The sequence below is a fragment of the Balaenoptera borealis genome (assembly GCF_965194805.1).
Source record: "Balaenoptera borealis genome assembly, chromosome: 16".
NCBI lineage: Eukaryota > Metazoa > Chordata > Mammalia > Artiodactyla > Balaenopteridae > Balaenoptera > Balaenoptera borealis.
Window position 1 is genome coordinate 18,092,557 of NC_138872.1, and position 13,399 is coordinate 18,105,955.

A 13,399-nucleotide genomic window follows, 5' to 3' on the forward strand; every position below is an offset into this window, starting at 1 on the left:
TTCTTTTTTTTAAATTGAAGTATAGTTGATTTACCATGTTGTGTTACTCTCTGGTGTACAGCAAAGTGATTCAGGTATACATACATATTCTTTTTCATTATGGTTTATTACAGGATATTGTAAATAGTTCCCTGCACTATACGGTAGTAGTACCTTGTTGTTTATCTGGCTTACATATAGTAACGTATCTGTTAATCCCAAACTCCTCCAACCCGTTTCCTCTTTGTTAACCATAAGTTTGTTTTCTCTGTCTATGGGTCTATTTCTGTTTTGTAAATAAGTTGATTTGTATCATTTTTTTTAGATTCCACATTTAAGTAATATATGATATTTGTCTTTCTCTTTCTGACTTACTTCACTTAGTATGATAATCTCTAGGTCCATCCATGTTGCTGCAAATGGCATTATTTCATTCTTTTTTATGGCTGAGTAGTATTCCATTGTGTATATATATATATATATATATATATATACACACACACACACACACATATATACCACATCTTTTTTATCCATTCAAATGATGAACATTTAGGTTGCTTCCATGTCTTGGCTATTGTAAATAGTGCTGCTGTCAACATTAAGATGCAGGTATCTTTCTAAATTATGGTTTTCTAAGGGTATATGCCCAGGAGTGGGATTGCTGGATCATATGGCAACTCTATTTTTAGTTTTTTAAGGAACCTCCGTACTGTTCTCCATAGTGGCTGCACCAGTTTACATTCCCACAAACAGGGTAGGAGGGTTCCCTTTTCTCTACATGCTCTCCAGCCTTTATTTGATGATGTTAGTGCTTATTCTTGAATGCCTCCAATGACAGAGAACTCACTTCTTTATGTGGTAATTTTGCTGATCTTTGTGGAGGCTGTGGCTCTAAGAAAGCTTTTTTTTAACTGACTTAAATATATCATTTATTGTAGCTTCTACCCATTGCTCTTGATCCATACTTTTAGGTCCCAATAGAAACAGTGCAATCACCTTCTCAGGTGGTATTTTTTTTCAGTTACATAAGAACTTTTCCACCATTCAGTTCCCCTCTATACACACACACCCATCTGGTCTTGTGTTCTGCAAGCTAACTATCTTTAAGTTCCTCTTATACTCAAGAATTTTCCATCTAGGATGCTTTTGTGGACATGTTTCAGGTTGCCATATTTCATCCAACAAATAGATAATGAACAGTGACATTTGCTAGACCCGATAGTTCATATTAAGATTATGTAGTATGTGCCCTCAAAGAGCTTCTATAAATGTAAGGGAATCTTATGTGCCGTGTTCCACAGTGTTTGGCTCACTGGAGAAGGGAAAGCTGAGACAGAAGCAAGATTTGGTGAAGTTCTTACAGAACAGCCTGTGGCCAAGGTAGTCTAGTCTGTCAGTGGAAGTCATTACCTTATGAGAAACCTGGATTGAGAAACTAATTAACATTTAAAATGTCCACCTACCTATTTAGATTCCACATTGGTATTTCAGTTCTGCATTCATTACTGGTTCAAGCAACATTCCTCACAGAGAGTATAAAACTACAAAAAGAAGCCAGACTGCCTTCCACCTGTCCATCTGGTCTTCCCTCTGCATGCACCACTCTGAGGTATTGAGGAGGAAGACATAAAGATGGCCAGAAGCATCTGGGAGCTCATCTTGTTCTTGGTTCTCTGCATCCCATATGAGCCAGTTTCTTGGTTCAGCACAACCCTGAGAAGGGATGGCCTTCCCTGCTCTTGGCAGCATATCAAGTGGTGTTGTTGGGTTTCCATGCTGTGGAGCAGAGTCATAGCTTCATTCAATTCACCTGCTATCACATTCCTACCAAGATTCTCCTGAAAACCCAGCAACAGACCAAGTCTGTAGAACCCAGGAAACTGGAAAATGGACCCCAGGAGAGATTTCCCCAACCTGAGCATGGTAGGTCCTAGAAGAACAGCAGATGAGGCAGGAGACTTCGTATAATAGAAACCGTTTTCAAGACATGCGGTTTTGCCATTGGGAAAAAGTCACCCCACTGTGAAGCTACCTCATCTAAGAAGCAGTGTCTACTACTGCTCCCGAGAGAAACAAAGCCATTCAATTACTCATGCCTCTGATCCCACCCCATGTGTACACCCATTTGGGAACTAAGGTTTGCTGTAATGGAACACGAGCAGGGATGGAACTGGATGGGTGCTTATGCCAGGTGTCTTGAGGTGTAGTCGGCCTCACAGGAACAGAGAGGAAAAAGCTGTGGGAGCTGGCACTCAGGGTATTGTATTTTTCTAGCAAGAGAAAAACCACACACCATTTCAAATTACTGTGTAGTATTAAGTTTTACCGAGAAGAGTTGGGTGAAAGGGACACAGGAGCAGGAAAGTCATTCTTGGTCTAACACATCTCTGCTTGGCCCCCTCAGATTTCGCCATATCATAAAGGGCAGAAGACAATGCAGTTAAGCCTGGAGGATTTTTGAGGAGAAAATTTTATAACCCACAAATTTCTTATCAGCCGAGTTGTTGTTCTTGTGTAAATGCATCAGAAAGACGTTCTCACCATCCTGAGGGTCCCACAGGTCCTGCTTCTAATAAATCATTCAAAGAGCAACTGACCAAGCAATGAATCAAAATAAAGAAATCAAGAATAGAGAAATATGAAATAAAAAGACCCACAGTGAGCATGGAAACTAATTAAATATCACATTAATGCTAAATAATTGCTCTAAACATGTTATAGAGAGGTTAATATTAAAAGCAATTACTTAAAGAAAAGATGTATAATGTAAAAAGTTAACAGTTGTGATCTGAGTCTGTAATTCACTCTTATGTCAACAAAAACTAAGGAAGAGTTGGAGGATTGATGAATGTAAATAAAAATCTGCTAATTTTCCCACTTTAGACAGGATGGAATAGCTAATGACTATTTTCATTTTGATACTAAGATTTTTTTTAAGTATACTTTTTTGGAACATAAAGGCAGCCTTCCAATCTATCATAGAAAAGCCAGAAGACAACAATCTGCAAAGAAAAGGGGGAGAAATAAAGGAAACTATAAGTAAACATGAAAATCAGCAACTATAATGCAAGCCAGAAAACAGAAGCACTATATTTTTTTTAAGTGATGCTTTACTCCCTTCATAAAGGGGTAAAATGTCTTGAGTCAAGTAAAAACCAGAATTCAGCAAATCTATATCACTAGAAGATCAAAAACAAAGGTTAGGGCAAAGTTATATTACGTTTAAAAAATTAAAGGAAAGCAGAAATGGCCATTTGTTGCAGGATGGTTGTGGGCAAGGTTGAAGGATTTACTATCAGTCAATTTCATTGCTTCCAATCCCATCTACAAGTTTCGGTCAAAACAGGGTAAGAGAATTTTAGGGTTCAGATATATTTATTCTATGAATAGTAAAGATGTTTTTTCAGCTTAGCAGAGTGGCTAAATATTCAGCCTTTACAATCAGACTGCCTATACACAAAACCCTAGTAACTGTGTGACTTTTAAGTAACCTATTAAAAGAGTTAGATGTGATTGATTAATTAATTAAGGAAACATCTAACAAGCACACACTCTATGTTCCCCCCACCCCCTAAAAAAGGCACCTTTTTTGAGTGCTGGGAATAAAGCAGTAAGCCAAACAGACAAAAACTCCCTGCCCTCATAGCATTTACATTCTAGTGGGGGAGAGACCAAAAATAAATAAGTAAAATAATGTGTCAAATAATTAGTCATTAGGTTTAGAAATGTGGAGGTCACTCATTAAATCTTGACTATTATTAGGATGGGAGTAAAGGCATTTTGTAAACTCTACAGTGAACTATGTAAATGTGGAGTAATTTAATCCAGCCCCGTAAACACCATGGAGAGTCCGAGTATGATGTCCATTATGAAGCATGGTCTGCAGAGTCCTCGCACGCACTTTCATGAAGTGTGAGTTGTTCACAGGCACTTGCGTTTGGAATTCTGATCAGATTAGTATTGGGTTGGCCCAAAAGTTCATTCCGGTTTTTCCATAGCAACTTATGGAAAAACCCAAACGAGCTTTTGGGCCAACCCAATATCCCATTAACCCATTTATGCTTTCTTACAGATAACAAGGTCAGTCCCACCTGTTGAAGCACTGTCTTTGGTGCTGAGTTCTCAGCATCTGTCTTTCTTGCGAATCAGGCCATACTGTAACTATTTGTTGTGGATACAACAATATTACAGATCTATAGCGGTTAAGAATTGGATGATTTTGAGGTGTCATCTAATCTACACCAGAAGCCAACATAGAAATCTCTAATAAAGTGTTCTTGGCAAGGCATTATATAGCTGCAGCTTGACCACTGCAATTCTTTGGGGGGAAAGAGTTGATTCCTTTGTTGAACAAGAAAAATTGTTAGAACTTTCTCCTTTCTATAAAGCCAAATTCTGTCCCCTTAACTCTCTACTCTTGGACACTTGTATTGATTGGAACAAATCAAATCATTCTTTACCATGTCAGCCTTTTGGAGAAAATACGACAGTATCAACTACCATCCCTGGCCACCCAGGCCATCTCTCATTGATATTTAATATGCAATTACTTCTATTTCTCATATGGCATGATTTCTGTATCTCTTTCATCCTGTTTATTCTGTTCTCCTATAGACAGACTCCTTTTTTCCAGTGCCTTCCTTAAAAAGGGGTAACCAGAACCTAGCACTGTACTCCAGATATAGTTAGACCATTCCTGCTACATTTCAACTACCCCTCCTCTCTTGACCATTTTCTAAGACATTATTTCTCATGCATTCCAACATATTTTTCTCACTTCAGGGACCTCTTTCAGGCTGCTATATTATCCACGTCTCTCTTCTTCATTCTTTGAAGAACTAGTACATTCTCAGTTTTCAGGCCTCATCTTCAATGTCATATCCTTTGGGAACTTTCCAATCATATTATCTAAGAGCCATCCACACCAGTACTCACTATATGTTAACCTGTTCTTTTTATTTACAACATTGTGTGTATTTTTTTAACATCTTTATTGGAGTATAATTGCTTAACAATGGTGTGTTAGTTCCTGCTGTATAACAAAGTGAATCAGCCATACGTATACATATATCCCCATATCCCCTCCCTCTGGTGTCTCCCTCCCAGCCTCCCTATCCCACCCCTCTAGGTGGTCACAAGGCATGGAACTTATCGCCCTGTGCTATGTGGCTGCTTCCCACTAGCTATCTATTTTACATTTGGTAGTGTATGTATGTCACTGCCACTCTCTCACTTTATCCCAGCTTACTCTTCCCCCTCCTTGTGTCCTAAAGTCCATTCTCTACATCTGCGTCTCTATTCCTGTCCTGCCCCTAGGTTCTTCAGAACCATTTTGTTTCTTTTTTTTAGATTCCATATATATGTGTTAGCATACGGTATGTGTTTTTCTCTTTCTGAGTTACTTCACTCTGTATGACAGACTTTGGTCCATCCACCTCACTACAAATAACTCAATTTCATTTCTTTTTATAGCTGAGTAATATTCCATTGTATATATGTGCCACATCTTCTTTATCCATTCATCTGTCAATGCACACTTAGGTTGCTTCCATGTCCTGGCTATTGTAAATAGTGCTGCAAAAAACATTGTGATACATGACTCTTTTTGAATTATCGTTTTCTCAGGGTATATGCACAGTAGTGGGATTGCTGGGTTGTATGGTAGTTCTATTTTTAGTTTTTTAAGGAACTTCCATACTGTTCTCCATAGTGGCTGTATCAATTTACATTCCCACCAAGAGTGCAAGAGGGTTCCCTTTTCTCCACACCTCTCCAGCATTTATTGTTTGTAGATTTTTTGATAATGACCATTCTGACCCATGTGAGGTGATATCTCACTGTAGTTCTGATTTGCATTTCTCTAATGATTAGTAATGTTGAGCATCCTTTCATGCGTTTGTTGGCAATGTGTATATCTTCTTTGGAGAAATGTCTATTTAGGTCTTCTGCACATTTTTGGACTGGGTTATTTGTTCTTTTCATATTGACCTGCATGAGCTGCTTGTATATTTTGGAGATTAATCTTTTGTCAGTTGCGTCATTTGCAAATATTTTCTCCCATTCTGTGGGTTGTCTTTTCATCTGTTTATAGTTTCCTTTGCTGTGCAAAAGCTTTTTAAGTTTCATTAGGTCCCATTTGTTCATTTCTGTTTTTATTTCCATTTCTCTAGGAGGTGGGTCAAAAAGGATCTTGCTGTGATTTATGTCATAGAGTGTTCTGCCGATGTTTTCCTCTAAGAGTTTTATATTATCTGGCCTTACATTTAGGTCTTTAATAATTTTGAGTTTATTTTTGTGTATGGTGTTAGGGAGTGTTCTAATTTCATTCTTTTACATGTAGCTGTCCAGTTTTCCCAGCACCACTTATTGAAGAGGCTGTCTTTTCTCCATTGTCTATTCTTGCCTCCTTTATCAAAGATAAGGTGACCATATGTGCGTGGGTTTATCTCTGGGCTTTCTATCCTGTTCCATTGATCTATATTTCTGTTTTTGTGCCAGTACCATACTGGCTCGATTACTGTAGCTTTGTAGTATAGTCTGAGGTCTGGGAACATGATTCCTCGAGCTCCGTGTTTCTTTCTCAAGATTGCTTTGTCTATTTGGGGTCTTTTGTGTTTCCATACAAATTGTGAAATTTTTTGTTCTAGTTCTGTGAAAAATGCCATTGGTAGTTTGATAGGGATTGCGCTGAATCTGTAGATTGCTTTGGGTAGTATAGTCGTTTTCACAGTGTTGATTCTTCCAATCCAAGAACATGGTATATCTCTCCATCTGTTTGTATCACCTTTAATTTCTTTCATCAGTGTCTTATAGTTTTCTGCATACAGGTCTTTTGTCTCTTTAGGTAGGTTTATTCCTAGGTATTTTATTCTTTTTGTTGCAGTGGTAAATGGGAGTGTTTCCTTAATTTCTCTTTCAGATATTTTATCATTAGTGTATAGGAATGCAAGAGATTTCTGTGCATTAATTTCATATCCTGCTATTTTACCAAATTCATTGATTAGTTCTAGTAGTTTTCTGGTAGCATCTTTAGGATTCTCTATGTGTAATATCATGTCATCTGCAAACAATGACAGTTTTACTTCTTTTCTGATTTGGATTCCTTTTATTTCTTTTTCTTCTCTGATTGCTGTGGCTAAAACTTCCAAAACTATATTGAATAATAGTGGTGAGTGGGCAACCTTGTCTTGTTCCTGATCTTAGGGGAAACGGTTTCAGTTTTTCACCACTGAGAACGATGTTGGTTGTGGGTTTGTCATATATTGCCTTTATTACGTTGAGGTAAGTCCCCTCTATGCCTACTTTCTGGAGAGTTTTTACCCTAAATGGGTGTTGAATTTTGTCGAAAGCTTTTTCTGCATCTGTTGAGATGATCATATGTTTTTTCTCCTTCAATTTGTTAATATGGTTTATCACATTGATTGATTTACGTATATTGAAGAATCCTCGCATTCCTGGGATAAACCCCATTTGATCATGGTGTATGATCCTTTTAATGTGCTGTTGGATTCTGTTTGTTAGTATTTTGTTGAGGATTTTTGCATCTATGTTCATCAGTGATATTGGCCTGTAGTTTTCTTTATTTTGTGACATCTTTGTCTGGTTTTGGTATCAGGGTGATGGTGGCCTCGTAGAATGAGTTTGGGAGTGCTCCTCCCTCTGCTATATTTTGGAAGAGTTTGAGAAAGAAAGATGTTAGCTCTTCTCTAAATGTTTGATAGAATTCGCCTGTGAAACCGTCTGGTTCTGGGCTTTTGTTGTTGGAAGATGTTTAATCACAGTTTCAATTTCAGTGCTTGTGATTGCTCTGTTTATATTTTCTATTTCTTCTGGTTCAGTCTCGGAAGGTGGCGCTTTTCTAAGAATTTGTCCATTTCTTCCAGGTTGTCCATTTTATTGGCATATAGTTGCTGTAGTAATCTCATAATCCTTTGTATTTCTGCAGTGTCAGTTGTTACTTCTCCTTTTTCGTTTCTAATTCTATTGATTTGAGTCTTCTCCCTTTTTTTCTTGATGAGTCTGGCTAATGGTTTATCAATTTTGTTTATCTTCTCAAAGAACCAGCTTTTAGTTTTATTGATCTTTGCTGTTGTTTCCTTCATTTCTTTTTCATTAATTTCTGATCTGATCTTTATGATTTCTTTCCTTCTGCTAACTTTGGGTGTTTACTGTTCTTCTTTCTCTAATTGCTTTAGGTGTAAGGTTATATTGTTTATTTGAGATGTTTCTTGTTTCTTGAGGTAGGATTGTATTGCTATAAACTTCCCTCTTAGAACTGCTTTTGCTGCATCCCATAGGTTTTGCATTGTCGTTTTTTCATTGTCTTTTGTTTCTAGATATTTTTTAATTTCCTCTTTGATTTCTTCAGTGATCTCTTGTTTATTTAGTACTGTATTGTTTAGCCTCCATTTGTTTGTAATTTTTATAGATTTTTTTTCCTGTAATTGATATATAGTCTCATAGTGTTGTGGTCAGAAAAGATACTTGATACGATTTCAATTTTCTTAAATTTACCAAGGCTTGATTTGTGACCCAAGGTATGATCTGTCCTGGAGAATGTTCCATGAGTACTTGAGAAGTAGCTGTATTCTGTTGTTTTTGGATAGAATGTCCTATAAGTATCAATTAAGTCCATCTTGTTTAATGTATCATTTAAAGCTTGTGTTTCCTTATTTATTTTCATTTTGGATGATCTGTCCATTGGTGAAAGTGGGGTATTAAAGTCCCCTACTATGATTGTGTTACTGTCAATTTCCCCTTTTATGGCTGTTAGCATTTGCCTTGTGTATTGAGGTGCTCCTATGTTGGGTTTATAAATATTTACAATTACTATATCTTTTTCTGGGATTGATCCCTTGATCATTATGTAGTGTCCTTCTTTGTCTCTTGTAATAGTCTTTATTTTAAAGTCTATTTTGTCTGATATGAGAATTGCTACTCCACCTTTCTTTTGTTTTCCATTTGTATGGAATATCTTTTTCCATCCCCTCACTTTCAGTCTGTATATGTCCCTAGGTCTGAAATGGGTCTCTGGTAGACAGCATATATACTGGTCTTGTTTTTGTATCCATTCAGCCAGTCTATGTCTTTTGGTTGGAGCATTTAATCCGTTTACATTTAAGGTAATTATTGATATGTATGTTCCTATTACCATTTTCTTAATTGTTTTGGGTTTGTTTTTGTGGGTGTTTTCATTCTCTTGTGTTACCTGCCTAGAGAAGTTCCTTTAGCATTTGTTGTAAAGCTGGTTTGGTGGTGCTGAATTCTCTTAGCTTTTGCTTGTCTGTAAAGGTCTTAATTTCTCCATTGAATCTGAATGAGATCCTTGCTGGGTAGAGTAATCTTGGTTTTAGGTTTTTCCCTTTCATCACTTTAAATATGTCCTGCCACTCCCTTCTGCCTTGCAGAGTTTCTGCTGAAAGAGCTGCTGTTGACCTTATGGGGATTCCCCTGTATGTTACTTGTTGCTTTTCCCTCGCTGCTTTTAATATTTGTTCTTTGTATTTAATTTTTGATAGTTTGAGTAATAATGTGTTTTGGCGTGTTTCTCCTTGGATTTATCCTGTATGGGACTCTCTGTGCCTCCTGGACTTGATTGACTGTTTCCTTTCCCCTATTAGAGAAGTTTTCAACTATAATCTCTTCCAATATTTTCTCAGTCCCTTTCTTTTTCTCTTCTTTTTCTGGGGCCCCTATAATTCGAATGTTGGTGCATTTAATGTTGTCCTAGAGGTCTCTAAAACTGTCCTCAATTCTTTTAATTCTTTTTTCTTTTTTCTGCTCTGCGATAGTTATTTCCACTATTTTATCTTCCAGGTCACTTATCCGTTCTTCTGACTCAGTTATTCTGCTATTGATTCCTTCTAGAGAATTTTTAATTTCATTTATTGTGTTGTTCATCATTGTTCATTTGCTCTTTAATCCTTCTAGGTCCTTGTTAAACGTTTCTTGTATTTTCTCCATTCTATTTCCAAGATTTTGGATCCTCTTTACTATCATTACTCTGAATTCTTTTTCAGGTAGACTGCCTGTTTCCTCTTCATTTGTTTGGTCTGGTGGGTTTTTACTTTGCTCCTTTATTTGCTGCGTATTTCTCTGTCTTATCATTTTGCTTAACTTACTGTGTTTGTGGCGTCCTTTTCGCAGGCTGCAGGTTCGTAGTTCCCGTTGTTTTTGGTTTCTGCCCCTAGTGGGTAAGGTTGTTGTAGGTTTCCTGGTGGAGGGGACTGGTGCCTTTGTTCTGGTGGAGGAGGCTGGATCTTGTCTTTCTGGTGGGCAGGCCACATACGGTGGTGTGTTTTGGGGTGTCTGTGAACTTATTATGATTTTAGGCAGCCTCTCTGCTAATGGGTGGGGTTGTGTTCCTGTTTTGCTGGTTGTTTGGCATGGGGTGTCCAGCACTGTAGCTTGCTGGTCGTTTAGTGGAGTTTGGTCTTAACCTTGAGATGGAGATCTCTGGGAGAGCTCTCGCTGATTGATATTATGTGGGTCCAGGAGGTCTCTGGTGGTCCAGTGTCCTGAGCTCAGGTCTCCCACCTCAGAGGCTCAGGCCTGACACCCGGCCAGAGCACCAAGACCCTTACATGTAAATGGGTTAAATTCTCCAATCCAAAGGCACAGGGTGGCTGGCCTTCCACACTCCACTTGGTCCTCCAGCTGGACCTTGTCCATCGGGCCTGGTTGATATGGAGAGCCTGCTTTGGATCCAGGTCCAGCTGCATTCCCTAGCGTCTAGAAGAAGCAGCTGACGCCCCTATCTTCCCTTATCCCTGCCACAACTCATCACGATCCTGTAGCGCCTGAGGCTCCGCCCCTCATCCATTGTGCATATTTTTAATTGCACTTGTTTTTTGCAATGCATGACTCCCTCATTAGACTGAGAGCTCCAGGAGGCAGGAACTCTTGTTTGCTGCTGTATTCTCCCTACTGAGTACAATATTTAACACACAGTAGAAACTCAGTCATCATTTGATGAATGAATGAATGAGAGTACAGACTGTTTCTTGTTGTCTGTGAGTCTCAGTTCCCTCACTTATAGAATTGAAATAGTAATACACACTTCGCACAACCATTTTGAGGAGGATTAAATGAGAAACGATCTTGAATACTGAAAGGCACAAATTAAATGTGAGTAAAGTCTGAATTTCCATTCAGTGTAGCATGAGAGATATGGCTCTGGGCTATTTTCCTCATAGAAAGATGAGCCATAAAGGACCTTCCTTCCATCATAGCAGTAATACTTTCCACAGCTGTCTCATTTCACAAGCTCCAGGCTCCTGGGAAGCCTTGATTTCCTCCAGATCTTCCAAATGGTACCCAGAGTAGTTGTCTCAGTTGTAAACAGCGGGTGGGTGCAGTTTGCATCGTTTCTTTCCCACTCTTCCCAGAATGAGGTCTGCTGAATCTACTGTTCTCTGCATCCCCACCACCATTAGCCACGATTGTGAAGTTGAAAGGACCATAATTAACGGTTGTATGCAAAACAAGTGTGGCAAATTCATGCAAATATCTATCAGAAGCCACCCTTTGTTGGGCAGTGCTGTTGTGCCTGTTCTATTTATGCAGAGGGAAGACTCCTTCCTATATCCTTTTCATCATGTGGGGGCACATTTAACCTGCATGATGCCTCCTCCAAATGGTGAGCTAAATAAGAGAAGTGAGAAGTAGAAGGGTGACCACTCTCTAGGTTTCATTTCCTCTTGCAGCTCCTGAATTCAGTTGCCTCTTAAGAACAGTTGGAAGGCAGATGCTATTTTGAATGAGTCCTCGTGTTTGCAGCGTAATCACATTATAATAGTTGGGATGATCTAGGTAGAGCTGGGTTAGGGAAAATTCTGTGTCTCTGAATGAATTGGAAGAAACCATATTTAGTTGTGTCCAAGCCCTGTGAAAATAATATTTGCACATGGATGGGTTTACTGAGGCATGGTTGGGTAGACAGAACTGAAAGTCAGGCATCAGACAGACTTGGCTTTGAATTATGGCTGTTCCCATGTATGTGAACTTGAGCTGATTTCTTAACATCTCAAGATACCTAATGAGATTAATGATATACCTCCCCCAAACTTGGGGAGAGCAAATGAGACAATGCATATAAGGCATCCGTCACAGTTGTTGTAGTTCTAGTTCTCTTTTCCTTTTTGCTGCTTTCCTGAAGCTCCTCTCTTGAGGGAGGGGAGGCTTGAAGCACCCTTACCTGGTACATTCCAATTTGTCCTGTAGACTCCGCATAGAAGCACATCACTCCCTAGGAGGACCTCAGGAACCATGTCTGTGTGGCACCTGTTGACTGCCTTAATTCACCCATGACTCAATTGCTTTGTAACCCCACCCCAAGCTTTATTTTTCTTAGTTTAACTTTTCATATGTGGTTCCAAGCCTGACATCTGTTCCTGTTGAATCTTTTGATATAATTGATTTTGTCTTTGGAGAATGATCTTGCCCCTCCCAACCCCATTTCCTGATTCTGTTTTTACTTTAGTGACTGTTCACATGAAAAAAGCTCAGATGGGCCATGGAATGAGAAGGTGCAGGAATCCCACGCTCAAATGAGTTAGAGTTAAGACCACACAGGAGATCACATGGCTTGGGTCTGAGATATTCCAGAGGGAGTTTATAAGAAAACTCCTATATTGGTTAGGATAAACTAATTTATGCTGTAGTAACAAGCAACCATGAAATCTCAGTGTATTCCAGAAAAAATATTTTCCACTCTTTCTACATATGCAAAATGGGCCAGCAGAAGGGCTCTGCTTATCCTAGTTACTCAGGGACTTAAGTTGGAAAGTCCATCTTGACATGTGCTTCCATAATCACTAAGGCAGGGAAAGAAATGTGGCAAACAAGGCAATGGTTCTAAAAAGTTTCCACCCAGAATGATACACAGCACTTTCCATTGGCCAAGACTAGTCATGCAGCCATGCTTAACTTCAAAAAGGAATGAGGCAGTGCCTTCCAACTGTGTGCCCAGGGGGAGAACTGGGATATTTGAGAACATCCCTAAGGACCACCACACTTCCCCATTATACCCTAAGCTTTTCCTTCAAATTCTCATAATACCCAGACTCACTCTTGAAGCACTTGTGCAGTTTCTATCACAGATCCTGAGAACTTTCTATTTTTGAGCACCTGCTGCATCCCACACACTAAGCAAGGTGTTTTCATGTATACTACCTCATGATTGGTCTCACAAAGTGACTCCTTTGAAATCAGTGCATGCATGGACTGCCAGAAGCACCATGAAATCTCATAGCATCTCAGTTACTTCATACTGATGGAGGGATTTCAGTAACAGCTTTCGCTTTACCTCCATGGAGATGTGGTCAAGAAATGTCTAACGCTCCCTGTGACACTGTTCCACTTTAAAAGACTGTAGTTCTTCAAAGTCTACCATGCAGTGTGGTTGAGAGGCATTGGA

The 13,399-nt window shown here is 38.9% G+C and overlaps 1 protein-coding gene across 14 annotated transcripts in view; it reads left to right on the plus strand.

Moving 5' to 3' along the window:
* The window catches only part of PTPRT (protein tyrosine phosphatase receptor type T), a 1,098,035-nt gene that overhangs the window by 848,213 nt on the left and 236,423 nt on the right, over positions 1 to 13,399 (plus strand). The gene's annotated exons all lie outside the window — the stretch shown is intronic.